Below are 27,953 nucleotides of genomic sequence, written 5' to 3' on the forward strand. Positions count from 1 at the left end.
CAATGCCTTTCACATACAGTCAGTGTTGACAATATTTTCCACATGTATGCCTGCTGCCGTCTCATTTACCCCAGTTTTGCAGGCTGAAAAAGTGTGGCAGCTACGTTGTTAAACAGCAATATGTTACATCCTCTCGATAGGCTTTCAGTGCATCACCCACTCACACACAAAGTACATTTTCTGTCTCTCACAGCCCTTCAACAGAGGGTGTGGTATATGACACGAGCTCATCTGCCTCCGTATTGAGGTTGGCGAGTGCTCTTCAGTTTCAGGAAAATAAATGGGCGCTATACACATGGATGCCATCAAAATAATAAAAAGAAGAAGAAGAAGAAAAAAAAAGCACCAAACTCAAACCACTCGAGGACAGCTCGAATACAACACCAAAAGCGCTTCTTGCTGTCTTCTCAAAATAGAACTGAGAAGAAGGCACACTCAGACCACACAAATAGAACCCGGCCTGCTATCACAACACCATATGACTGAACATCTGAAGACAGAGGAGGCTTTATCAAATTCAACTTTTCCAAAGCTGCAAAGCACAATCTAAACCAGAGAACAAACACAGCCAACTCTAGTAATAACATCCCTAAAAATCCAGCCCCGTTTTCTGATGATTCCATTGAGTCTGAGCAGCAGACCCCAAAAGAAACATAAACAGAAGTATCCAAAAGTAAAGCCAAATAAATGTTCGAGTATGAGGTTTTAAAGTGATACTACACTATCCAGCACTGTGCTTTTAAGTTTGGGATTTGTGGATGAGATTAAACAAAATCACAGGCAGGCTTAAGCATCCTACTATCATTGCGTACTTCAATTCTTATATTGGGGCATTTAGCATTCAGTACCTTTTTAGCATCTTTTAAAGTTTTTTTTCCCCTCTATAAGATCAGTTTATGTACTACATAGCCTGTGATTAAAGTTCCAAATCCTCTGTGCCTGTAGAGTGAATCTATTTAAACTATAATTACAAATACACACAGCCCCAAAATACTAAAATTATGCTTTTTTGTTGCTGCGTTGCCCAAACAAAATATGATTACATGCACACAAGCCACAAGTTAATATGCTGAGCTTGTGCAATTCAGGTGCACGCAGTCACCTGAAAACAGAGTTTAGAAAGTTTTCTGTTTAACCCTCTGAAAGCAATATACTAAAATTCCTGCTGCTCTAGCAGAAAAGCATCCGACTGTTCCCATGAGCCGAGCTGGAGCGCGAGCATTCAGCACACAGATGGCAATAGTCTTCACAAAAGCGCCAAATTATATCCAGCATGTCAACTCGTATTAAAAGCTTTGGGTGTTTGTATTAATGAGAGTATTAACTGCTTCTCATGGGGGGAAAAAAAAAAAAAAAAAATCACTTGACATAAGGCCAAACAAACAAGCAGGGACTTGCTTTTGGGGCCTGCTTGTTTAAAAGCACTGTAAGTGTTAGTAAGGGTTTTTGATACCTTTTGCGTATACACAGAATGTGCCATTGTAGCGAGTACAACCAAACCAGAAAACAAAAACAAACAAAAAAAAAACAAAAAACAAAACAAAACCAAAAACCATGTCATGGAAGTTTTAGGGTGTGTATTAAAGCACCAAAAGACTAATTGAAAAACGAAAAAAAAATAGATACATTGAAATTTGTAGTTGCCATAGCATACTGTGCATTTTTATACAATCAATAAGAAGTGTCACAACACAACCATAAATCTTAAGCTGCCTAAAAACCAATGAAAGAAACTTCCTTCTTTAACAGGACCTTCCTCTCTATAAGCAATTTTTCACATGTCACTTTTATTTTCTGTCATGACTTCAGTTTCTCTCCTATACAGAGCCAAAATTGTTGAATCGATCTCCATGACAATAATCATGGGTGGTCCATTTTTCACTCGCAGGGCTTTAAAATAGAAAAAAGAAAAATAAGGTGGAACCAGAAGAGTGTTTCCAAATGCCTTATGAAGACACCATTAAAGAACAAGGTTGGTGTTAACATATTTTATGATAACTTATGTATTTCATGTTAAAAATTACATAAAAATGCATATTTAACACTTAATCTCAACAGTGAATCTGTTCTGAATGTGAAGTGTTATTTAATCTGTTGATGTTAAGATACAACTGTACAATATCCACTAATCAACAAATCAGTGATTACTACAGCAGGACGTGATGTGCCTTACCAATCCCTGCATCACACATGATCTCTGCAGACAAATGGCAGGTGGTGTTTTTCCTACTTAAGTGTTTCCTATTTAAACTTTTTTTAATGATTGCATTATGCGAGTTGCTGTTTTAATTAGCATTTTCTTAATTTAGCAACACAGCAGTGAAATCAGGTTAATTTTAGATCATTATTCCATCGTAATGATTGCAATGAATGATGATAAACAACACTGAATCCCTACTGCATCGAGTTCCTGCTAAATTCCCTATTTTCTCTCCTCTTCACGCTTAAATAGCAGACTTGGGTTGTTTTCTCTACTCCTTGACGCCTACTTTAACTCCCTTCGATAACAGTGCAGAGCTTGTTCACTTTGCACACCTCTCTGCACTCCAAACACATGACACTGCTCTACTGTGCACCTTGTTTTCTGTAAATTTCATAACCCAAACCTCTGTGCACAACCTCTCCCCGCTCCATGGCATCACCTATTAGCATTGTTTTCTTGTATCTGTTTTATCCAGTTTTGCAGCCCTGGTTCACATAAAAATAGAGACTTTCTATTCCTTAACAGTGTGATACTATAGTATTCATCTCCCTTGACAGAAAAACAAAAGGCAAGCATTGTAAAGCACAGTGGGGCGAGTGTAGTGAGCACAGCTTTGATGTACAATGGCAATGTTTTCTCTCGATTGGAGTGGAGACAGAAAGCACCTGAGGTGATGCTGTGTTTGTGTCTGTGACAAAGCTCGAGAGAGAGAGCGATAAAGAGAGGGGAAAAAAAAATGTGTGAAAAGGGTCACTTCCAAGCCAAACACCAAAGATGGTGCACTGGCTTTAAGCTACAGACATGTTTAATTAAGTGCACCAGACTATTTTTCTAATCCCTCACCATAAACCATGCCTCCAAGGATCTGCGCTCTGCACGTCAAGACTAAAGTGGTGCCCAAACACTAAGCTTTTTCGAAAAACAAGCCTTTATATTGGTTAATTGTATTGCAGTCTGGAAAGGGCTTTGGACTATGCTGATACAGGTATGCAGGACACATGATGACCACTTGCTACCTGCAACTACTATTATTATTCCCTGCCCTGTCTCATACCATCACAATTTTACTCAATCTCACGCCACACTGACCTACATCATACTAGAGAGTTGCTACGACTGATTTGACTGGGTTGCATATTTGTGTTTTCAAATGCATCTCCGTCAAGTAATGTCTAGAAAAGCTCAGGGATGGAGTCCCTGTGTGAAAACTGCTTAATCCTGTGTTCATGTCTGCTGCATTATGTGTGTGGATTGCAGTAGACCAAAGCAGAGGACAGATGGTTGACTTGGGCAACAGTGGGAAGGAAGAATGCTCAGTGCATCATGACAAGCCCACAGTATCCTAAGCCTAGCAGCGTAACTAAAGAAGGCTTCAGGGTCACCCGATCTAGTCGTAACTATAAGCTTTATCAAAGTCTTAAGTGTGATCCTAAAAGTAGAGCGTGTCTTTTTCCTGAATCCAAACTGGGAGCAGTTCAGGGGCCTGAAAGCTGAAGACTCTTTCTCCCATTCTACTTTTAAATACCCTAAGAACCAGAAGTAAACCAGCACTGAAGTCCTCTATTGGGGCAATAAGGTACTATGAGGTCTTTAAATTAAGATCTATATAAGATCGATATAAGTGCTATATATATACATATATACATATGTATATACATATACATATGTATATATATATATATATACACACTAGGGGTGCAACGATATTCGTATCGATATTGAACCGTTCGATACAGTGCTTTCGGTTCGGTACGCATATGTATCGAACAATACAACATTTGTAATTTATTTTATCAACTTTCCTTCTGACGATGCTGTCTGTGTTGAGCGCTCAGTGAATCTGCGTTCGACTACTCCGCCTAGGCTGCACTGTCGAGCGCAGATCCACTGAGCGCTCAATACAGACAGCATAGTCAGGAGGAAGAGCGCAGGGCAAGCTAGCGAGACAGAAGTTAAGCTCTCCTTGCAAGATGGACCTCCCCCACCCTCATTCAGATCTGGCGTTTGGAATTATTTTGGTTTTCATGTGACGTATGACCCTGAAGGTAAGCGAGTCATGGACTAAAGTAAAACAGTATGTTGGATGTGCCATGCAATGCTTAATTACATTGGTGTGAACTAGTGTGTTAGCGCAGTTAGCTCGTTAACGTGTTGGCCGTCTAGCCCCATGCACGGAGCGATCGGCGGTAGCTCGTTAACGGAGATTTGCCGTGTTGTGGCGTTAAGGTCATTTCAACGAGATTAACCTGAAAGCACTAGTGGGAACACAACGAATATGACTGCACATTTACGCCGACATCATCCTAGTGCAAAGACAAAAACAACAAGCATGCTACTAACTTTAGCCGAGTCATTTAGACAGCTGTTAGCACATGATTCTCCTTATGCTGCTGAGAATATAGCCCAGAAGAAGCGGATAGTATAGCTTTTATTTTGGAAAGAGCCATTTCTCTGTAATAAACTCTCTTTTCCAAAGATGAGTGATTCCTCAATCAGATACAGGGCTTGCAATATCGCTAGCCCGACGTCCCGGAGCTAGCGATTTTTTTCAGTCGGGCTACCAAAATCTAGCTCTTCCCTGCCCGTCGGGCTATTGTAGGAAAAACATATGTCAATGCTTTTGCATTCTTTCAGAAATGTAGCTGGGTAATTATGTCATTGGCATCGGTGAGCCACTGTCAATATGTGACATATTGAAGTCGCGTTTGAATTTGCGCTTGTTTTTTTGCTTTCACTTTGCAATCGTGCGAACTGTGTATAGAGAGCGACAGCACTGATCTGTGAGTGATGATAATTTGTGCACCAATTCCTCTGACATAGTCTTATTAATCGTTAGCTTACTATGCAAACATGACAAGTGAAATCTCCCGCAGCAAGCTTAAACATGTGAGAGGTTGATCGCGCAGAGAATCGCTGAGCTTATGTGAGTGCGTGTGTAAAAGCATTTCAGTTCTGCTGAGCCAAATAAGACAGGTCAGGGTGAAGAAGTGACAGCCAAAGAAAAGCTTACCACAAAACGGAGAAGTTATGACAAATCAGACTATAAGGCAAAAAGAAAGTGCAGCTTTATGGTTTCATGGACAAAAGAATTTCTGTGGCTGCAATATGACGAGCTAAATAACCAGGGCTGCACATAAGTGGTCCGCAGGTGCGCATTCACTGTCAAAATAAAAAACACGCACAAGGGTTAGGGTTAAATTTAAAAACTGTACTTTTGAGTTAAAATATATATTTATAATTTTAATAAATGACAAATTAAAAATGCATGAACATTTTTTTGTATCGAAAAAATATCGAACCGTGACACCAAAGTATCGAACCGAACCGAACCGTGAATTTTGTGTATCGTTGCACCCCTAATATATACACATATATATATATATACATACATATATATATACACACACGTGTGTGTGTGTGTGTGTGTGTGTGTGTGTGTGTGTGTGTGTGTGTGTGTATATATATATATATATATATATACACACACATATACACACACACACATATATACACACACACATACATATATACACACACATACATACATACATACATATATACATATACACACACACACTTTATAGAGATGTTAAATGTGTGGATGTTAATGAAGTGGACTTAAAATATATCCTTTTGTTCAGAAATTTGCCACAAAATAAAAACCACTTGTTTTGTTTTTTTGTAGGAACTCCTGGTTTCATAATAAAAAGTTATAAGGATATATATATAGGATTGCTGGGTTTGCACATCATTAGGGTCCCCTGAGTGGTAGGGTGGAGTTTTGCCCGCTCGCACTTCTTCATGATGCATTCCGTAAAGGCATAATTGGATTGGGATCTCGGGGGTTTGAATGCTGGGTTATCACCTTGGGCTCTATGCCATATTCATCAAGAAAGAATATTCCCGACAATAATGGTCTTTTTTTTTTTTTTTACTTTTCTATTGGGGGAGGGGGGGGGGGGATATTAGCCGTTTAGGGGAGGCAGCACCCTTGCACTTGCGGTGTGTGTTTTGTCTGTAACTACGTTTATGTCCACATGAATGTCAAGTCCCAAGGTTTCCCAGAGAACACCGTAACAATGATTAATCTTTCTCCCTTCACCTGTCAGCAATCAGTGTATCAAAATGCAAGCTGTGGCATCTTCATAAATGAATAAATGGGGTTATGAAAAAACGCACCAGATACAGATCAGATACAACTCCCTCGTTACAGCTGTCCAAATCATTTCTATGAAATTGGCTGGACCCCTCAATTTTTTTCTTCTTAATATGAACTGTTCTTCCAGAGGATACTTAATTATAAGGCAAACCGTCATTAACTATAGTTATTTTAATGACATCACATACAAAAACCTATGACGTCCACATTGCTAACTATGGCAAAAAAATATTGATAATTCAGAATAATAATACAGAATTAATTTTATTAAATATTTATTGTTTATTCACTTTACTTTTACCTTCTACTTTTATATAGGATATTATCTGGTCCCAGCCCTAAATACAGAATTTAACAACCACAGAATATCACAGATATGCTGGAAAATGGTCAAAAACCCTGTCTGATTATGTGTTCATTAAAGTAACTTGGAAATGATATACACATACTCTGCAAAAACAATACTTTCCCCAAGAGTTAAATCACCATCAACATTCTTCACTTTGAACTGCATCACAAAGTTCCCATACTACAGGAAATAAAGACTGGTTTCTTATCTTTTTGAAATTGCTGCGTCCCATTCATGACTCACAAAAATGTTGGATAGTTTAAAACGACCTGATCGGCAATGTTGATGTAAAGTAAGGTATCAGAAAACAAATCACAGAACAATAGCTCACAACTAAGCAAGTAACTGCTACTATTACTCACAATACAACACCCTCCAGGAAGTTATTATAATAAAGCATGTTTGACCACTGCAAGCTCAGGTTCAACAAGCCCTTACTTCTAATGCACTCCTTTACCTTAACTAGAAAATAAGACGTCTATTTTACTGCAAAATGCAGGTTCCTGTCAGAGCAACATTAGATCTCGAGTACACTTTATAGCAGTAGCACAAACATGTCATGTGTGTGCGTCTGTCGGTCAGTACAAAGCAAAGTGCTAATAAAAACCTAATACTTCAATGGATTAGTACAAAATTTGGTTGTTTCCCAGTATGAGTGGAAGTTTAAACTCATGACACAATGCTCTAGGACAGGTGCACCACTAGATGTATTATTTTAAAAAACAAACAAACAAAAAACAGGAACATAAATGATCAAAGAAGCAAAAATGGGAAAATGAAAGCTTTTTTACTAATATTTTGTACTCTCAAATAGCTAACTTGACAAGTGTACAGTGACCATAAGCAGTTTTAATACATTAACATGGAAGATAAACAATTCAAAATGACTAGGGTAAGATTGCATGCCGTGCACTAACAACAGTCCAGCGTTGTATGAGGAAATAACCACCCAATGAACCAATGCACTCATTTCATGTTAATACTCAACACTCTCAGAATATGTTGTGAAAGACTACGTTGGAAAGTGAGGAAACAAGAACACTGAGCAAAGTCTTCTGAAACTATTCTACACCCATCCTTTTTTGTGTAACACGAACCACTGCTGATTATTAACCATCCCAAGTTTTACCTTCTCTCTGTGCCTTCAACTCCATTTGGTTTTCCATTCTACTCCTCCCTCGGCTATGGACCTGAATTATTCTCTTTGATCAGATCCTACAGTGAAGCTCCCAAGAGAGAACAGACTGATGTAGTAACAGCAATGCAAAAAGAGTGGTGCAATTCAATGCAGACCTGTTGAACAACTTCTACACCCCTGTGCATATGTGGATAATTTACAGCATTTATTCTTTATTCAAAGTCATCCTTTGACAGTGGCTTGTTTTTAAAATATTATGTGCCCAAATCATTAAGCAGATCTCCTAACTAATATCACTGTAAACGACCGTGTCATCAGACTTTGAGTGCATACATTTGTTTCCTTTACTCAGGGGGCTTGTTTCTTTTCCTCCAACCTCACAACAATCAAAAACAATCCAGCAAAAAGGTCTCAGAGTCAACACACCATAAAGCCTCTCTTTCTCCAGAAAGCATGGGAGAATAAATGGAATTTACAGCATGTGGTGAAATTATTTTAGGCTTCTGAAATTGTGATTGTGGCATTAGTATCAGAATCTGGGATATTTTTGTTTTGTCTTCCTTTTTTAAATTTGAGCCTTAATATTTGCTTAATGATCAGCATATAAAAACAAAAACAAAGATTTTGCATACTCCATCTACATTCCCATGCGTCTGCTCTGTGCACTAATGCTCACCGCATTTGAAGAAAACATTTTCCAGGACAGTTTACCATGTTGTTCATTTTCCCTGCCCAAGGATGATGTTCCATGATCTATATTTATCTACATTTTCCAAGACACTTGGGAACTCTTTAACAAGCTTCAAAAGAAAGTTGTTAAAGCTTCTCTTTCTTTCACATGTTTATTTGTCTGTATTACATAACTGTTTTGGCGGCATACCCATGGAAAACACCAGAACAGTTTGGTAAAAATGAAAGTGTCAATACCTCAAAGCTACAAAGCCTTTTAATATACAGACAAGGTCCAGTTCAGTTCTTAGCAGCCATGTTTTAAAATCAGCCAACTAAGTTACAGTGGTACTGTATATTCTCTGTGATTTGAGGGTAGATAAAGCTGGAAATGTGCCATTTCATGCCATCAGTGTGTTCTCCTTGCTGGCCACTTCTTTTTGCTGATATCGTAAACAATTTAAATACATCACACTATCTGAGCTCTCCTGCTCATATTACATGGTTTTCTGCACCACAGGCATCCATAGCTTGACATTTTACACTACACTTCAGTGCCGATTTAGTGTGGCCTGAGCACCGGATGGCATTTCTGCTTCTACGACATGCAGATGATATAATTTCTTCCACATAAAACAGTGAAGCACCGTACACACATCTGCCGGCAGCTCTTTCTGCCCTCCCAAGGTCGCGTTCTAACAACTGCAGCTCTGCCAACCCAAAAAACAGCAGACTGGGTGAATAGATGTCCTGTAGCAAGTGTATATGACTGTGTCCATGTGAAAGCGACAAAGAGACACTCAACAGCGGAAAAACAGAATGTGTGCAGTATTTAATTCTCCGGAGACCCCTGTGGCATTCTGAACCTTACATCTCATAAATAAAGAAGGATTTCCTTCAGCTGTAGCCATGCGTGTGAGAGAGGCTAAGAGAGAGCGAGAGCACAAATGTATTAGGGGATGCCTATCATATTGCTACCAGCAACTGAATCAACTCCCAAGCACGCAGCAGTATATTTGAAGACAAATACAAGACAACAACATATCTTTAAAGCCTAGATTTTAACAAGTACATGATCTGGTGATTTCAGATGGTAACCTTCCTTAAAAGCAAAAATATCAAACTTGAGTTATTCCAAAGCATTAGTCTGTCCTTGAACAGATTTCATGGGCTCCAAGTTATGTCTTGGTGAGCCAAATTGTCACACAGACGGTAGCTGTGACTACTTTTGACTGAAGTTCAGAGAGGCTGTCTCTGCAGCTCTTACATCACACAGAACTGTGATACAAGCCTGGGAAAATACAAGTCAAATAAAGTTAGTAGGCCACTAGACAACCGTTGTAATCGAATTACTGCATAGATCATAAATATTCAGTAGCAGCAGCACGATCGGTCTATTAAATATTTCATACAAATCAAGATAAAACTGGGTCATTTGACTAATGGCGTTGATTAATCAATTTATTCGATTAATGGTGCAGTCCATGTTCTGAGGCACATCAGGCTGCAAAACACTGCTCAGCAATTTGTAATAATTGAGGTTTTCAGGCAAGGCTAAGGTTGGTGTCTAACATTTAATGAAAACATCTCTAATGCTAATGGAACTAAAGGGCTGCCAGTTTGGGCTATATAACATTAACCAACTTGTAGCTAAAACCTGCAGCTGCATATAGATGTTGTGTGTTATTTCTTGTTTTCTTCACCATGTAACTGTGACAACAATGTTTAGCTCCTGTATTGTATAAGCTGTGGAGCGGGTGGCACGTTTTCACAAGAGTTGAATTCCATCCATATAATCCCTCCCATAATGCATGCCCCAGCAAATGCACACTGTCTGCTCTTACTTTCTTATTCTTTTCTGTAGTGTGGGGATTCCCCTTAATCTCAAGGATTTCTGAATCATCTTGTGGGAAATTACTTAGAATCACATACCCGATTCTCTGCAGACTAAAGTCACAAGCTATCGACAAACTTCCTCTCAAAGTCATACTGATGAGAATTCAATAAAACCCTTTAAGATAAGCAGCTGGGCAGTGGGGCAAGCTACACTGCATGCCCTTGGTGCACAGATGGCTACGAGTGCATTATTTTAAATCTAATAAATTGTGAAACAGGCTGGTTTTGCTGATCTAGGTTTGCATCTATGCTTATCTTAAACACGTGTAAACTGGAAAAACTGCAGTCCAGAACACAGAACAGTCTCAGATCAGTTAGGCTCATCTCAAGTCCCTGAACTTCCACAGTTTGTCCTCCATTACACAGTTCAGAGCTGAAGATGCTGAACTTGTGTATCTGTATTGCAAGGGCCAAGAGTCAGAAATTTCTGAGAAAAATATTGACTATTCAGGATTACAAAGTTATACAAACTCAGAAGATCTCACAATACCACAAATTTACAAACGAGAGAGAAAAACTTTGCAATATAACATTTTTGGGGGTTCAGGGAGACACACGGTCTCACTATACACGGCTGGCACACACACACACACACACACACACCACTGCTTCCTGTGTATGTTATTGGTAAATGATACCGAATAAAATTTGTAATTATATTTTGCTGAAGAGAACTACATGTGATTTTACCTCGGAATCACAATATCATAAACATTTGGAGTTTAATACGTAAGAAAAATGATGTAAACTAGGCTCTTCAGAACAAAAAACAAAACAAAAAAAAGGTCACACAGTGATGTGGATAAGGCAAGGGCTTTTTAATGCATTAAGATCTAAATTGGAGAGATGCAGTGATAGCTGGTTCCATCATCCATACGTATGGATGTATGTGTGTAAAGCAGTCCCTCTGTGGTATGAGGAGGTTGATGCAACCTTGCAAAGTAAAATCAGTGGGGTTTTTTGTTGTTGTTTTGACACAGTTAGGAACATTTGCACTCAGAGGTAGTGTGTGCCCCTTATTATCAGAAATATTCAGCTGATAAACTCTGAAAGATGAATGAAAGCTTAACTGACTCACAAAACTAAGGCAAAGCAAACAGCTAGATTGTTTGCACTGGTAGGGCAGTGGATCTTTTGGGAATGTTGGGTCAATTTTCAGTCAGAAAAAAAATAAAAACAATTTCCTATTATCCAATTCAAATCATCCCATTTGTAAGAGGAAATATTTTCCATTTCATTTTCAGCCTACAACTGAAAACACAGTCATGTTTTTAGCTGAATATAAGGCTACAGCCTGCAGCCTATTACCTCTGGAAGATTGGAAACAGGGGAAAGCAGCTCGTATATGTATCAGCAAAAATAACAAAATCTGACTACCAGCAACTCCAAGATTAACAGTATTAACAATGAACAATGCATATCAATGTTCAATCTGTTAGAATTAACTCTATGGTTTAATGAGAGAATTACTTCTTAAACTTGGTTTAAGCCATAAACCAGTGACTTCCCCAAGTCTTCACTGGCTTGAAAGAACATTTTTTTCCTAAATTGTCAAAACATTGAAGGTCATAAGTATTTTTTTTTCCAAATCAGATTGCTCCCATTTTTCAAATTAATCTTAGGTTTTGATGAGTTTAGCCAATTAGCGAAATTACTGGACACGTCATTCCAACCTGTAACAGTGAGAGGCGTGTAATTTAGCAATCAAAGAACGCAGCAGCTGCAGTGGCAAATCTGAATGGCAGGTCAAGATGCATTCACACTGAGGTTAGAGCAAGGGCAGATCGAGTGAAGAGCTTATATGTTAGTCCCGGCTGAAGTTCATTACTGGCAGGAATAAAGAACAGCTGGTAAAACATCATTTGGCATTTGAGGTAGTACATGTGTGCATGTTCCTCAGGCCAACATTAGAGTTATCAATGCTTGAGTAATTTTGAGTAAACAAGAGGGTAAAATCAATAATAAAGAAAAGTAAACATCGTCCCAAATGTTCCATAGGGCTATTGTTATCTTTTTTTTTTTTAAATATTATTTAGCTTGTTTAATTTTATATTTAACATTAAAAAAACAAAACAAATCCAAGTGACAAGATTACCTCATAAAAACATAGCCGATGTCTCTCCATTGCAGAATGTGCGCCCTATGCGGAATAACTCATCCATTCAGAAAAACTAATCACAAATATGAATCATAATGTTTACTAGAGTGCGAGTGCCTTTCACAGCGTCCATAGGAATGGTGAGAGCTTGTTAATGAGGCTGAACCGCAGAGGGATGGGAGTAACGTGGGCTGCGATGCTCGGAGGGGAACTTGGATTTTTCTGTGAAATACAGATAAGCAAAGCCCTCATGCTCTGTCTGCACGCCGCCTGTTTCTGCATCAGTACAGCCAAAGGGGAAAACGTTCACTTAATTAAATCAATTAGAGCATGAAGGGCCTGTCGAAGCCTCCGCAGAAAAACAACAGGATGGAATAAACTCACAAAAAGTTCAAGTTTTTCCATGAGCCATATAAATTTCTCTTCATTTCACAACTTTTAGATGTCGAAAGTCATGCAAATGGTCTGAATAAGATGGTGCTGTGGCCTTTAATTAGTCTTAAATTCTTTCTAATCTGAGACATAAGGGGTAAAGGGCGCATCAGTATTTGATCACTAATTTTTTTGGTGTACTTATAGTTATTTTCACTTTTGATCAATCTAATGAAATTTTAGAGATGCACAAATATTGATCTAAAACATAAAATGTGACTTTTTATTTATGTCATTATTTGCACTCAAAGTAAGATGTCAAACTTTTGTCCAAAGTTTTAAACTCTTACAGTAAAGTGTTGGGTTTCACCCTCGCTCAGATTCTCTCTCCACAGCCCAAGTAGCAATTTTCTGCTATGCAATCTGAACCCCATACCTGCTTAAGGAACATGTGGGACAGCAGTGGACTCTTGATTACTGTTTAATGAGCAGTTCACCGGAAGGTTTATAAATTTAAGGTCATATTTCTCCACAGAGTGAAGCGAAGCTGAAATCATAGTCTGCATGGGTAATCTCCCTGAAGACCTCAGAAGCTTTACATCTCCCAACCCTCAAATCTCCATCTATATCCATCATTTCAGTAAGAAAACCTGCCAACGTATTGCCTCAAACTCGATAGCTGTCTGCAGAAATATGCCGTCTTCTCTTCTGTTTTTAAAATACAATATAATGTCCCTAACTTGCACTCAAACTTGCAACTCAGGTCTTAACCTCAAACTGCAGATTAAAAAGTGTGCAGTTTTGACTCTGTGGATAAGAGTATGCAAGACTGAGAAACTGTGCAATCGTACTCTAACCAGCTTTACTCTTTCACAGCCTCCCCTCCCTCCAGCACTCACCCCTGCCACCTCCCTTTCATCACAGAGCAGGATTAGGCCTGATGCCCAGTGGTGACACAAGGACACTGAAGCCAACATACTGTTAGATCAGTTGTTGGGCATGAATTAGGAACTCGAACCGGGTGGAAGGAGATGGAGCTGGGAGGTGATGACAGAAATGAAGGACAAGAAGGAGAGACTAGACAAACTCAAGGAACAAAAGAGGAACACAGGAAAGACAACAGAAAGTCTAAACTACTGAGTAAAGTCATCAAAAAAAAAAAAAAAAAAAAAAAAAAAAAAAAAAGGAAGCCAAAAGCGACAGCCTGGGGTGTGGTGTCCACTAGACACTAAATGTTTAGATGCTGATGTTTCAACAGGTGATGTTTCTCATGGCTTTGTTAGCCTATCATAAAGTAATATAAATAAAGTTGTAGTGCTACAGGCATGAAAGTCTGATGTTGTAGTTATAAAGTAAACTCTGGGCAAAACTTAAAACAACATAAAGCAAAAAACAGACTTCAGAGAATACTATACACTGGTAAATCTCATTAATCTGACCCATCTTCATTACAGTAAAGACTTTAAGTCTTATTTATATAGACTAGGACCCAATGCATCAAATGTACTCAGTTAACAATTTAACAGAAAAAACAACATGAAAGGTGTTTGTTGGTTTTGGAGAGGTCTGTGTGAGCGTTTAAGTCACACAAACTCTCTTGTGCTCTGTGATGTTTATGGACCTGGGCTGGTGGTGAAATGTGGAAAAAGCCTGATGTTCCAACACCATCCTCTGTGCAGAAAGAAGTAGTCTGTTTGTCACTCCAAAGGGCTTTTTGTTTTGTTGTGGGTTTTTATTTTTTATTTTTATTTTTATCCTCTACAGGTATTATTGCCGTTTATGGCATTTTGAGAAAACAGTGAGCTTTTTTCTTTTTAGTGAGCTGAGACCTTCAGCTATAGCAGACACTTCTCTTACAGGTAGGTACTAAGTTTGAGCGATTAGACGAATATATCAACGATAGGCCGAGCCTTTCACCAATCGTTTTTACAAGAGCAATTTATTCATCTGTCTATCCATCCATCCATCCATCCATCCATCCATCTGCCCATGAGTAAGTTTGCTAATAATGTTGGTAGAAGCTAAGAGAAGCAGTCAACGGAAAAAAAATAAATAAATAATAGCGCTATTTTAACAGCACCCTCTTCCAGCTGCGAACAAATGCACCCTTCTCAGAGTGCGCCCAAATGCAGCGATTCATTTACTCAAACTCATAAAAGAAAGAAGGAAAGGCAGTACACAAAAAAAAAGTAAGTTAAAAATCAAATCATCTCTTCTAGCAGACATTTTAAAAAGACAATCTGACGTAAAGTATTTGGCGCATCTCAAATAAATAAATAAACGAATAATCCAAAAAAGTAGCTATATTATTGCTGAAACAAACAAGAAAAGAAGGTCAAATATTCCCTCCAAACAAAACGTATAAATTCTAAACATGCAAATCAGTGTGTGCATGATTACATTGCTCCACCTATCAAAAAGTCACCTTCGCAATTATATTGCCTATCGTCGGTTAGTGGACTTACTATTCAGTTGGAAAATTTTTACATATTGCCCAACCTTAGTAGGTACACACCTACCTGTTAACAAAGAATCATTCTATCTTGATGATGAGATACAAATGTTACTAGATCTGTTAGAATAAAGCCTCGTGCCTAGGTTATACTGTTACAGACACTTACAGCGGCCGATCACTCATTCTGTTATACTTTTTTGAAGTCAAGGCCTGTGTGACTGGAGTCTTAAATTGCCAATGGGATTGCAGCAGACATGTTCAGATGCCATCAGATTAACAGAAAGAGGAATGAATGTCTACATTTTGGCTTCCAAAGAGAAGAAATAATAACCACGATAGACCAATACATTTTAAACATTCAGTTTAGCTATAAAACTCAAAGTTGAAACTCCCACATTTTTTTCCAGGTGCAGCTAAGATTACTAAAGAAGAGTTTTAATCAGTAAGATACATATACATTTTACTTGGTGTAGATGTATTTTGTGTCAAAGTTTATAAAGTGGAACCTGTTAAAGGAACTTTAACAGTTGCCTTTATCTCTGAATTGCTTAGGATCTCTCACATGGTTCACCCACAACTGCATGCAACATTAACCGTCAAGTGCAGGATCTCTATTGTTTGCTGGGCCTACCACAGCCATAAACAGTATAAAACAGACACAGCTTCCATGTTGGTGAAATAAAGCCAATGCGGAAGTCCCTAACAATCTGCATCTATCTGGAAGACACCAGATGGTGATAGCTCCAGTTACAAAGAGATTTATGGTTCTATAAAAGTCTATGGGAAAGGGTTTTTCATCCCTGACCTCTGTAAAAGCTTCTCTACAGAGTTTATGGGCTCAGTCACTAATTTGAGGTTATACTGAATAAATATTAAGTCGGTCTTGAAAAGAAAAACTACTTTTCAACTGCTGCCTTAGTGACAAACGATCACCTCCGTGGATCTGTCCGTGTATTTGATTTGGCAGATTTTTATGCCGGATGCCCTTCCCGATGACACCCCCAAGGGATTTGTGTCTCCTCCCGGCATCAAACCAGGGATCTTTTGCTTGTTAGGCAAATGTGCAAATCACTACACTGTGAAAAATCATGTTAAAAAAATCATTGCACAGAATAAGCAACACCTCGGACAAGATGTAGCACACTAAGATAAGGAAGGGGAAATTCTTATGATTCTTATGATGATCACTTTATACACTAACAATATTTGTGCATAACTTAACTTTCCATTTTTCAATATTTGTTCAAATAAACCACATTGCGCTAAAGTGACCGGCTGACACTTCCATCCCAGAGCCATGTTGATAATAACATTGAAAAAACAGAAGAGAAGAAAAAAAAAAAAAACATTGATGGGCTGCAGTGACGTGGTATGAAGGAAATAACACCAACTTTAAAAACAAACAAAACCTAAATGAAGAAAGATTATATTTCACCAACAAGACCACACACACACACACACACACACACACACCCACACACCACACCACCATGGTAACCTTCCTGATCCAGTTTAAACAGCAGCATGAATCAACTTTCTTCTCTTACATTACAGAGTCACAGAAGTCATAACTGCATGTACTGTCAGTTTAATGGACAACTATTCCCCAGATTACCGATGATTACAATGACAATGAGATGGCCTTCATCTTGCTTCCATCATGATTCTCTTCAGAAGCATTGCTCTGTCTTCTCACAGCATTTATTAATTCCTTCTTCACTCCTAGTAAGCCTTTTCCCTGAGGGACACGAAATTTTATGCTTTCCACATGAAAAAAAAAAAAATTTTTTCCATGGATGTTTCCCCCTGCTGTAGGCTCCTGAAAATATTGCTGGAAATAAATTTCTATTAGGGCTGGGCCATATCATACCGTTCACGGTAATACCGGTATAATGTTGGGGAATGATAAGAAAATGAAATATCGCGATAGAATATGGGTAAAACGCGCATGCGCAGTGCCTTTGTTTTCATACACAGATGGCGGGAAAAGGATGGCGGCGATGGAGAATGAGAAGGGCGAAAGCAGATCGTTGAATGAAACAGATAAACCAGAATTGGTTTGTAAAAATGCTGCAACTTCAGTGGTGTGGAACTGGTTTAGCTTTCGTCCGTCAGATACACAACAAAGCACTATTTTTGGTAGCGCATGCTAGCGGGCCGTCGTTATTACAGTGTTTTTTGGAAAATACGGCACACTTAAATTCAATCCTAAGATTTTTCTGAAAATCGACAGTACCCCTTATAATCCCGTGTGCCTTATGTACGAATTCTGGTTGTGTTTACTGACCTTGAAACGATTTTATGTGGTACACGGTGCTCAAAAATCTGTCAAATGTTTTAGTACTACTTTGCTAAGCTATGAAGCCGTACTGCTTGATGGATTGTCGGAGCATTACGGCTATCGTAGTCAGGAGACTCACGGAGTGACACATACTATGCTTCAATATAATATTACCGTATTGTGTGTGTATAACCCCTTTTTTAAGTTTTGTGGATATTATGCATGGTTATGGTGAGGACATGTCGGCCAATTTCCACTGGAAATGCCTTTTGGTTAAACTGTCAGCAAGGAAAGTTATATCGTTATAGCAAATTTTCAAATTTATTTCGTGATAAATATTTTTGGTCATATCGCTCTGCTCTAATTTCTATTATTTTGTTTGGGAGGTCTACACAGAAACCTGCGTCTTACACTTTCTTCACAACGTTCCATACAATGTGAAGAAAGTGTAAATAAAATTACCCTCACTCTCCAAGAGACAGTCCATGTAATATAGGTCATAAAATAAAAGGGGATGATGCAATAGGTTTTAGAACCCTTTTCTCACAGCAGGCATAAAAATAAAGATATTTCGCCTGCACTCGAAATCTTAAATCATTTAACTACCACTTATGTTATTAGACTATAAATGATTCATTGCTACATTACAGACAATTTAAGATCGCATATGATCGACTCAGCGCCTTCTCTTAAAAAAAAAGAGAGAGAAAAAAAAGAAGACCACTTCAAGTACAAATCACATAAATCAGCAAAATGAGAAAGAAGCAAAGCATCACTTGCTCGGAACAAAGTCATTTTCCACTGGCTTCCACTCAAAACAACAGAGGAACAAAATATTGTGTGGGCACAGCGCGGCAGTATGCAAGGGATTTTTTTTTTTTTAAAGGCCCATTAGGCATATACAAGAAAGACAAGCAGAGTAATTAGTCACAGCTCATAAAAGTGCAATCAAATACACAGAAGAAAGAGGATTTGGATTAGTATCTCGTATGTAAGAAGAAAAAAAATGCAGCTCAAATGACAAACGTGCACATGTTCCAAGTTTGATAGTGGAAGTTAAGACATGCAGACGAAAAATAGCAATTTGTCACTAAATGCAAGGGCGATCTACATGCTTGTATATATATCAACATCACATATACTAAGAAATATTCATATTATATTATTTTCTCTAAATCGGCACCAAACGTTTATACAATACCACCTCATCTGACGTACAGAATATTTTGTTCAACACTTGCTACGAGCTGCCTTCATATCAACTTCAAGTGACAAAGCTCATGCAAGGTGGAAACAAACAAAGTCATATATTAACACCAGTGTTTGTTCTTTCTATCAGATTGGATATGAGGTTAATCATTACCTGTTGTCCAGGTTGCTTCATTCACTTAGACATATTATGGTAGGAAAAACCATGCATGTTTTAATACCCCAATACTGAATCACACACTGGTTAAAAAAAATGCTTCAGTTCATCTCAAGCATTTAACACTTGGCAGACTATTATAGGGGAAGTTCCCACAGATTGACTCTTAAAATGTTTGACTTTATTAAATGATGATGGCTGCCTGAACGCACCATTGGTTTCAGTCTCTGCAGCACATGGAGCCAATTTAATGTGTGTCATTTTGAAAAGGGCTCTTCTACAAGTCCAGCTTATAATGAAACATGTCAATTATAAATTCTTGAAAGGAGAGGTAATGAAAGACTGCTTTAAATGATGCGATTGGAGCAACCAGCCAAAAAAAGAAAAGAAAGAAAAAAAAAGTCCCAAATAATTGGTTTACAAAGACTTTAAAGAGGAAAAAAGCAGCATCTGCAAAATTGACTTAATCAACTTTACATTAAAATGACAGAATTGCTTAACATGTGCACACACTTGGTAATTCCTTCAAAATGTACCTATAAAACATAAAAAATGCCTTAGATCGAAACCTCATTTAAAAGCATGCATGCAACAGGATACAGCAGGGTTGCAACAATTATCTGACTTTTTATCATTACTTATTATCATTACTTTTTCAGTTATAACTGTTTATAAGTCGTAAAATTGGAGGGGGAAAAAAGGCATGGCGTGAGTTATTTTAATACCGCTTTTTTTGTCTGCCAATCAAAAATACAATAATATTCAGCTTACAATCATAGAGGATCAAGAAATGCAGCAAATATGCACTGTGAGGTGGAATCAGACCCAAATTACCCGATCACCCTAATTCCCATAACTAATAGTTTCAGGTCAAATTTAGGGTTTAACTGAACCACCACATAATCTACAACACTCATACTAAATGTTACTTGAGTGTGAAGTCAGCCCGAAAAGCTCACCTTTCCAGTGAGTACATGCAGTTACTGCACTTCTCGGTATCATTAGCAGTCTTTCTAGTTTTAGTCATGTTTCTGATATGCTGGAAATGCAAAGCACTGAAACTCGCGTTCTCTCTTTGCTTTGTGATGTAATGGAAGTTTATGCAATTCACACTTTATCGCTCCATTATTGCACATGCCTACACGGCATACCTGTTCATTTCTGAGTGAACCTTGTCCTAGACTCAGAGCTAACATGGTGCTCTTGTCAGAGGGTGTGTCGGCAGAATAGGTGTGCCACGCAAGTGTACCTGCATGTTGAAAAAAAGAAAAAAGAGAAACTGTGCTTTCTTATAACCTCAGTCCTTGCATTTGCATGCAAGTGCAAATTTCCCCCCGTCTTCTAGAATAAAAGGGACTTTACTTATGGACAATAACTGCCACAGCAAGACAGACAATGCATGCTATTCTCTGCTGCTATTGATGAGGACGACGCACGGTGTAGTTACCATGAAAAGCCACTAGACATTCAACATTGACAATCTCGGCATGTGGCACCAGTCGCCAGTCTATGGTGTTTTGGCAAATGTGGTTCATTGTGTAAGCCACTGCGTTTTTAAATAGGCCTGCTGACAAACGCAGCTCATTGTAAATGTAAAAAGAATGACAGGAAATTGTGTGTGGGGTTTTATTAATCAGAGATATAAATGCGAGAAATTACTCAAACAAGAGCAGATGCCTGAGAAAACAGTCTAAAGGACCTGCCTGAGGATTGCTTGAGTAGCTTGCGCTTATAGGCCTTTAAGAAGTGGCCCCGCAAAAAAAATGCTAAACGGTAAAGTTGATAAATTGGAAACCATTTGTTCTGACTCTAAAAATTAAAAAAGAAAAATATCACTGTTTGTGTGGCTCGTTAACAGCAACCACTCAAACGCAAGGAAAAACCGAGGCTGTAGCACACAGCGTCCAGTGAAACCACCTCTGAGTGGACAAAGACCCAGCGTCAAACCTACAAAGTGGCACGAGCAAGCTGCCGTTTTTCTTTACCCCAACTTTTACCTCAGCTTGTAATTACATTTTTCCCGGGCAAATATAACTGAAAACGGTCGTTTAAGCAGCACTGAAATGGCCAAAACAACCAGTCCAACTGCACCAACTTAACACAGTTCATTTGCGGTTACAAGGCTTACCTTAGTGTTCACTCCAGTGAGAATGGGCAAACAGCGACACGCTCAACAACAAACCCCGAACCAGAACCCGCCAATCAAATTGTAAGTTAGGGAGCCCGCGCGAAAGCCGCGAAAATAACCTCCTACATCCACATAACCACCGGTTTCTCTATTTTTCTTTCTTTTAAAACAAGAACCGAGCATGAAGTGTCCGACCTATTATAGCTTGTTTTTTTCCGTCGCAGGCTGACTGCCTCCACCTCAAGCACTCGTTTCAAGCTCAGTCTACGGGGCTGCCAACTTCCGCTCTTTGCTTTCAAAATAAAATACCTCTGGGCGTAGAGACGTTGCAGTCAAACAAGACTGAATTTGAAGTCCGGAGGAGATGGTGACAGAAATGTAACTTCCAGGTGGGAAAAATGGGCTTTTATTAAATGTCTTTAGATTTTTAAAGTTTTCTTTTAAGTTTTTAAATCATATATGTCTTATGTTTCGGTTTATGGCTTCTTCTTTTTTTTATCTCAAAGTAACCAATAGTTTTATTTAATAAGTTGATTCAGATGATTCGTCAGGATGTCTGCCCTTTTAAAGGTGTCTGGAGGCTTCACAAAAACTTGTTTCCAGAGGAATTCTGGTTCTTCTCCTTCAGCCGACTGCTCCTTTTAGAGCGTCACCACATCAGATGCTCTGACTCCATCTCACCCTATCACTGACAACCTCCTCTGTCACACAACCACCTTCACTACATCCACAAATCGTCTCTGTCATCTTCCTCTTTTCATATACAGTAGCCTTTGTTCAATCTACCACCTATCCCTCCTCTGTACATGTCCAAACTCTCTCAGCATTGCCTCTCTAACTCTCTTTCCAAACTTGTCCATGGACTTACCTGGTGAGTCACAATGAAAATTTTAACATTTCCAAACCACACATAACAGCAGGTCTCACTACCCTCCCAAGGTGGCTGTGGCTTAGGAGGTAGAGTAGCGCCAGAGTATTCTTGGATAAGATACTGAACCCTGAATTTCTCCTGATGTTCATCAGAGTGTGAATGCTAGATAAAAAAGCAATTAGATGGAGAGAAAAAAGCGCTTGTATGTGTGTGAATGAGACATGTTGTGAAATGTACTAATAAAAACCTGTCCATTTATTTTTTATTGTAAACCTTCCTTGTTTGCATGTTCACCTTTCCACCTGTCTTTGACTTTTTACGACGACTTATGAATATATCATGTCAACCCCCAAATTATTTATTAATTGAACATGAAACAGCTAAATATGAAAAGAAATGCAAGAAGGATGCAAATAAAGATTATGAATTTGAAAATATTTTATTGTCTATTTTAATTTTTATTCAATCTGCTGTTATTCATTTTTGCGCCTACAATTTTCAAGGACATTTCGCTCCTCTGTGTGAGCTAAGATGCATAATGCTTTTATTTTGAAGACAAATTCCTTAACTTCCGGTTTGATTTCGTTGAGCGCACTCAGCTTGATCGCCGGTCCCCTTGGTGACGTCACCCACACCGGGACTCGTACAGGACAACGCCGAGAGAAAGGGAGAAAATGTGGGGTACTGTGTCGCCCCTTGGCGACCACACTGGGAAATCTGATGTATTTTATTTTATTTTTTTAACATGAAAAGTGATTTTTTTTTTCAAAGCCTGCAAGTAATTATCTTGAGTAAACTCATAAACAAAAACTTTGTATTGATGAGTTCATCAAAAAGTCCCTCCTCGCCCGTCAACTATGTGATTAATCATTAATCATCATTCGTCGTATTACACTTAAATAAACTTCATTGTTCACACACTAAATTTAGACTTTGTGCGGTTGCTTTCTCACCTGTGTATTCCTTCTCACTGTTTTCATCACTCAGATGGTGTGCTATTTACTACTGTGCCATATACTAATCATCCTACACACTTGTAACTGTTAAAAATAACACGAGGCGGAAAAAAAGTTGCATTTAGCTCATGTTAGAATTAAAAACAGTCACACACCTTGACACTTCAGAGGTCCAATGAGCAAGTCTGATATTTACCAGTACTTGGGTTGAGTAATCAAAGAGCAATCAGATTAAAGGCACCCCCCCCCCCCATGTTTTATTTTGTTTCTCAGACACACCTAACCTACAGTGTATGACCTCATGAGTGCTGACAAGGCCACATTTTCATGAGTAAACCTTGAGCACGAGTAACTGGTTGCATAATAACAGGTTGGTTTTTACATCCAATCAAAACAAGTCAGTCCTAAGATGGTAATAAAAGAAAGCTGCACTGAATCTTAAAGTGATGCTGATCTAATTTAAAAATGGAGTCCCTACTGAAGTGTCCAAAGTGTCCCGTATTTCCTTGCTCAGTATCCCACGGTGATTTGCTGTTATAGGCACCATTCGAAATCAAATAATGTCTTAAATCTAATTTTGTTATGAGAATTAGAGCTGTGGCCAAAAGCCAGAATTAAGTCAATATCTCTACTGACTTCTTCTCAGCTATATACTTCATGTCAATTTTATGACAGATTGTCTGTCATGCAAGAAAAAATAAAATAGTATCGCCATTTTGCATGCTGTAAAAGTGCAGTCTCACATTAAGACTACATCCTGTGTGTCTGACTACTACACATTTGTAATTTATGACTGGATTTGGATCCTACTCAAAACACAGTTTTCATAGCCAAAACCTTCTGTTCCCACTAATCTCTTATATGCAATATCCATCTGTTTTAACAGTTCAGTTGGCCCAAATCCACAGATGCTGATTCATTTATGCGTACCTCGTTCCACTGCACCTTCACACGTCCCTATTAATTCCTGCAATGTAAAGCGAAGCAGTTACCTGTAAACGCCTTTTGACACTCATCTCAGCAGGCCCAAGCGACACTTTTTGTATTTATTTCAAGTGAGAGTGAAAATAACACTGCACATGTACAGAGAGGCTCTTGAAGCATTGGATTTCCTGTCACAAGGGGGCAGAACATCCTTGAAAGAAATGCATATCCACTAATGATATGCCAAAAGCTTTAATGTGCCCTAAATGCTGCAGCAGATCAGATACAGTCCACCAAAAGTATCAGGATGGCCGCCTGCATCGTTCCCCTTCTGCAGCACAAAAGCTAAAATGCTTTTTGTCCCTTCTAATCCACCAAACTCTGCACCACCAATACAAAGTCCCATTCGCATGCATATTGTAAGAAACAGTACTAAAAAGATAAAGTATGTGACTTGGATCATGGACGCTGTCCCCGTAATCATGTGCAAATGCCTAACATACTAACCTTCATCACCATAGCGTCAGGATGCGACAAATAAATAACCATCTGCTGACCTTTTCACCCACACTCCACTCCTCCACCCCTCATCCACAACCACCCTGTCTTATTCATCACACACATTTTTTTTCTACCTCAACAAACTAATTTAATTCGAAGACAGCTGGATGAATAACTGCAAGCATGTGCTTATTTTTAAACATACACGTTAAAAGTTAAATCCGTTTTAATGCTGCAGACTCACGGGTAATTGGAAAGAGCTGATGTGCGTGTTCACACTGCTACACTTGGTATTATTAGATTTCCCAGTTGGACATCATTCAACATAAAGTTCATTATATAACTTTCAAAAACAACATTACATGTCTAAGGGGGGAGGAGGCAACGTTTAATGTTGCTGAAGAAGTGCAAAATGATTGGAATGGTTTGTCTTTCATACCCCACTCCTCCTAATCCCGAGGCAAACTTGATTTATTAATCGGGACTGAGTCACACATGTCACCACTCTATCTGCTCCTGCTATAACCAGGATGTCTTCCATTTTAGAGACACGCCCCTCATATTCTCACCAGTGACACTGTATCGTTGACTACTGAGGGGCCTGCAGCTGAGCAGAGCTATAGTTACCATGCTGATGAAACTGGATGTTTATTTTGGCAGAAAGGCGCCCCGTGTTTAAGTACACCTGACCGGAGGTGGTGATGTACGTGATGAACCAGCGGCTCCTGTGCTATGTTTGCAATTCACTGACCTCGAGGCCAAGTGAGACTTTTAGTCTTATGAAATATAGATTGCATATGATGGAAATGAGCATCTTTGCTCCTTCAAGGAGAGGATGTATTCATCAAAATGCAGAAATGTATTAGCTTGGTGTCATAGATGTAGATATGGTGCTTTTCCCCGTGCTGTTAAAATATCCACAGTGGAAAAGGCTGGTTTGAAGAGGGTATGAAAGCTGGTTAGTGGATTGCAGAGAGTTACAGATAGTTAATGGCTGGATATTAAAATTAGCTCTCACACGTGTTTCTGGAATAAAAAGCAGAATCAGAATAGTTTAATAATCCCCTGTGGTTGCACAGCCAGCACTATTCATCACCATTCTACAACCATGCTTAACAGCTGGTATGAGGTGTTTCTGCTGATATGCTGTGTTCGGGTTTTCTCTAAATGCAGTGCTGTGTGATATACCCAAACAGTTCCACTCTGGTCTCATGTATCCTAAGGACATTGTTCCAGAAGTCTTTTTTGTTTTATTCAGGTGCAACTTTGCAAACCTAATCCGTGCTGTCATGTTCTTGTTAAAGAGAAAAGAGGCTTCCATCCAGACAAGTCGTGCAGTACTTGTTGAGTGCGTTTCTAACTGCACTCTCATGAACTTTCACATTTAGCATGCTAACAGAGTCAGAGATGTAGCTCTTGAGTTAACTGCAGTTTCTCTGAGCACTGCACAATGTGACCTTGAGTTGAATTTGTTGGGACGTCCAATCCTGGAAAGTTTGGCAACTGTCTTGAATGTTTTCCATTTGTGAACAATCTTTCCCTCCGCAGGATGACAGCCCTCTCTGGCAGAAGGAAGCCTTTCTGTCAGAAAAGCTTTTAAGTCTTCCAAAACAAACTCCTTGCATTCTGAAAAAAGAAATGTTGTGAAGGGAAACATCTACCACTACCACATGAGATGTTTTGTATCTGGTATTGGAAAGCTATATACATCACAGTGACATGGCTGATCAGCTGGAATGATGGTGTTAGAGCCACATTAATATGATTCCTTAGGGGAAAAAACACAAATACAAAAATGTTTACATACACACCAAACCAGCTCCCATCTGCAGTTTCTTATTTATCATACAGACATGAAAGAGGTACCAGTTCTGTCATCTCCCAGGAACAACAAGGCTGACTGTTGTAGTAATCACAAGTTACATTTACACTGTATAAACTTCTACACCTGGATAAGTTCATTCTTACACAAACATTGATTTTTGACCAGCATTTTGCAGAATTAAATGTTTAACTGCACCTCTGATGTGTCATGGTGTCAGGTTTGTTTCGCTTACCTGGTGTATCTCTCGGATGAATTCATTTCCTGTCTTTGTTTGCTTCCCACCTTTTGTGTTTGCTCCATCCATCCTGGGTTCCTTGAATTGATTTTTTGCTTTCTTTCATTGATTCCTTTTCCTGTTGTTGGATTTTAAAAAATGGCTTGTGTTAGATTACCTGCCCATTGTTTTCAACAGCGTCCTGTTTTCTTTTTGTTTGTCTCCTGGGTCAAGTGCTGTCAAATGTTTGCTGCTTTTTTTTTTAGACAGAACATTTTTAAAAGCTCCAATGATTATTTGAAGACTGCAGAAATGTAACTGTAGTCAAGCAAGGAAAAGCAAACAAAAAGAAATGAATATTCATGTCATAATACCTAACTGTAGACGTTGGCAATACAAAAAAAGAAAAAAAGAAAATAAAGAAAAACAGCTGGAGGAACATAATACGGTTGATTCCCAGGTTAGTAAGATTACTGAGAATCAAAAGAACATGTTACAGAGTTTCTCAGAAGATGAGCAGAGGTTCGCCTGGTATCTGCTAAAAACAGTGACTCGTGTTCTCATAAAATTGCTATCGCCTTGTCATCTAGAGTACATAACATCATCCAAAGTTACAGTGAAACTAGAGTAATCTCAGTGTCATCACAGGCCCAAGACTGAAAATCAGCATGGATGCCTGTGATGACACTGCATGATTCTGTCATGGACCACTGCCCAGATGTTTGTTGTGGGACTGTTATTAGATTTTAAGATTTTATTATTAAAATATTACATTTTACATTTTAAAATGAAATGAAATGAAACATTTGATGTTTGGCCTTATAAGATTTGCAAATGATTGAATTTGGTTTTGCTTGCATGTTACGTAATGGCCCGACTTTTTTGGAGTTGCTTGTAGAAGGGTTTCATCAAAATACAATGAATTAGAACTGTTCAGTTGAAGTATTGTTTTAATTTGATCGTGTTAACACAATTACACAAAAGAACACTCAATTTTGTTTGTTTGCTTCCTTTTTTAAAATATTCATCTCATTTAAAACAATTGACCTCAAACGGCCTACAAACAAAACAGGGTTATACAACATCCAGTGGATCCCTTTCAGTCATTCTACAACGCCTCAAACATAAACTACTGTGTAAGAAAAATACTACAAAGACCCAGATAACAAAGCAATGGTAAAAGAATCAACCTGTGTTTAGATTATTTGTAGCACAAAAAAAATAAACATTGAAATGGACACAGACGGTTGTTTTTTTTTTTTTAATTTAAAGATGAGAGAATAAAGGTGGGGAAAAGCTAAAGGATCAGAAATAATCCATGACTGATTGTTGTTTGCTTCTTTGGCTTCTTTGGATCATTTGTAAAGTTTCCGTGTTGGATTGTTCGAAGCCTGGGATAACAACAACTGCTGTTCAACTACTAGAATTTCAAACTCAATACCCAGTAAAATACTCAACACTCAATATTATTTTCAATATGGCTGTCAGGCAGGACGGAAAGAGGAAGAGCACAGAGAGGATTCATGGATCCAGTGAAGGTGGACATGC

General features: G+C 38.6%; 1 protein-coding gene across 2 annotated transcripts in view; it reads right to left on the minus strand.

The window, feature by feature from the left end:
• Positions 1–21,364, minus strand: part of LOC146616016 (cytoplasmic protein NCK2-like) — a 39,842-nt gene extending 18,478 nt beyond the window's left edge. The window contains exons 1-2 of one of the 2 annotated variants that reach the window (XM_085374707.1): positions 21,115–21,364; positions 20,138–20,235 (exon numbers count right to left, since the gene is read on the minus strand). The gene's annotated coding sequence lies outside the window, so the exon portion shown is untranslated. The remainder of the gene's footprint in view (positions 1–20,137; positions 20,236–21,114) is intronic. The other variant, XM_085374706.1, reaches the window with a different exon arrangement.
• Between the last annotated feature and the right edge of the window lie 6,589 nt (positions 21,365–27,953).

Source organism: Diplotaxodon limnothrissa, linkage group LG16 (assembly GCF_057381915.1).
Source record: "Diplotaxodon limnothrissa isolate DT_005_m linkage group LG16, D_limnothrissa_male_GT1.1, whole genome shotgun sequence".
NCBI classification, from domain to species: Eukaryota; Metazoa; Chordata; class Actinopteri; order Cichliformes; family Cichlidae; genus Diplotaxodon; species Diplotaxodon limnothrissa.